A 2,294-nucleotide genomic window follows, 5' to 3' on the forward strand; every position below is an offset into this window, starting at 1 on the left:
ACTAATGCCATTACTTGTTCACCATTGATCTAAACCGCCTGCTTTAATCTAATCCTAATTATACATATAATTATAATTAAATAAAATCTAACCTAATATATATAAAGTAGGCATTTTTCGGGAGCATTCGGTCGCCACATTAGAAAAGGTATTATTTTGACCAATGAAATTTTAGATTAATAATTTATTTTAGAATTAAAAAATTCAATCGCCATTTTAGCAAAAGTGACGAATAAGATTTAAGAATTTTTCCACCTAGGTAAAAATAACGAATAGTGAACAATTAAAATTTAAATTATTAAAAAACTAATAATTGTCTTTTTTTACATATATGGATGTAAATCTTTAATCGTAAATTTCTTTAATCTCTCCCTAGTAAATATTATAAAAATTAGATATTAATAATGTACTCATCGAAATGTATAAAACTAAATCTCATATCACTATGTTTTTCCTAATATATAGTGAGAAATTTAGAAGATCCCCTTAATTTTTTTAATAGTTAAAAGATTCTAGATGAGACTAACATTTTGAAACAGAACGAGTATATAAAAAAAAGGCATTTGCAAAGGACTTATTTTAACCAATAAATAAAATGATTTGTCATTTATTTTCTATTAAAAAAATTAAATTGTTACCTAAGCAAAATTAAAGAATAAGGTTTGGGATTTAAAATTCAACACGTAAAATAAATAAACCTACGAAAGATAACTTTAGTGTTAAAATTAAAAAAAAAATAATCTTATGATTTTAGGAAATTTATCCAAATATTTATTAAATTAATCTAATGGGAGATTCATTATTTAATTAAATTATATATATATATATATAATTATAGTTAAATAAAACTTTATACAAATTATCTTTTTGTGAGATTTATTTATTTTTTGAAAAAACATATCGGATGGACTTATTTGTAGTTTACTCCATAATAATTTTGGATACTTAAAGAGGAAAAAAAATAAAAATAAACGGTTAAGATTAATTAACAAATGGACGTCTAAGATTAAAACAGGTGAAGGAAGGCTGGAATGCCAACAGGTGTCTATTATTGAATTCATCCGACCCGATAGTTCCCATTTTGGGAACGTATAATACGAGTAGAATTACGTTATAACCTAGTGCTGGTTTTCAATTCCAAAGAACGAAGTGATCCCATGCTTTCTGCAAATTCATTGAATCCCGTAGCCCACCACAAAAATCATCAAATTTTGAAATCAAGTATTGAGGTTTGTGAAATTGCAGATATTCATCTCATGTCTTTTGAGTCTGTGTTGTTTGTTACGTTTCAGTTGGTTTGGTAGAATCAATTAGGGTTAACTCTAAATTGCAGAAAGATTGAAATTTCTTTGTTTTCTGCAAATTCCTGAATTCCATTGCAGGTAATCATCAATTGGATTTGGAATTGGAAATGGCGGACATTGAATTGAAACAAGATTGTTTGATTGAGATTTTGAGTCGATTGCCCGTTAAAGCATTGATTAGATTTACTTGTGTGAGTAAGGGTTGGTTGTCTTTGATTCGATCCCCTGGGTTTGCTACTAAACACTATTCCAGTCGTTCGAAATCTCATCAATCTATTTTATCCCTTTTTAAGTTAGGTTATTCCATCTCCTTATTTTCCTCCCAAAACCAAAACTACGAACGAACCCTTACTTCTAAAACCGCCTTCAAATTCCGCCCCGCCGTTGCTTATGACCCCCTCCGCTTTCAAATCTATCATCGCGATATTATCAAACAAATCCCGGTTGTGGGGCCATGTAACGGCCTCTTTCTTATCAGTCTTTTCAAAGGACATTTTGATGTTGTTCATGTGCTTTTGTAATGGAACCCGGCTACTCGTGAAGTCTTTAAACTCGCTCCCTTGCTTGATGACAACAACAATCCTGTTATTTGCTGTTATTACGGCTTTGGCTTTGACTGTGTTACCGATGATTATAAGGTAGTTTGTCTGTATGATAGTTGGCTTTGATTACAGTGTTGTGTGGTTGTATTCCTTAGCTACTAATTCTTGGAGGTGCCTCCATTATGCTTATGACAATGTTCAATTTGATCCAGAAATGAGGGTGAGCGACACGTCTTCCCGTAATGGTCACATGTATAATTGGATATTGGATCACGGGTTTGTTTATCCTGCTTAAACGAGAAGATACTCTCTTCTTTCGTTCGACATGGTTGATGAGGTTTTCGTCGAGACCCTTTTGCCTCCTGATATAGAAAAACCTGATGGATTTTTGAATCACGGCTCCAACCAACCTAGTGTCTATTCTATTGATCAAAATGGGAGCGGTTTT

At 31.5% G+C, this 2,294-nt stretch overlaps 1 pseudogene; it reads left to right on the forward strand.

Moving 5' to 3' along the window:
* The first annotated feature begins 1,411 nt into the window (after positions 1-1,411).
* On the forward strand, positions 1,412-1,972 carry LOC145604046 (putative F-box protein At3g47150; annotated as a pseudogene).
* The last annotated feature ends 322 nt before the right edge of the window (positions 1,973-2,294 follow it).

Source organism: Chenopodium album, chromosome 22 (assembly GCF_948465745.1).
Source record: "Chenopodium album chromosome 22, dcCheAlbu1.1, whole genome shotgun sequence".
Taxonomy (NCBI): Eukaryota; Viridiplantae; Streptophyta; class Magnoliopsida; order Caryophyllales; family Amaranthaceae; genus Chenopodium; species Chenopodium album.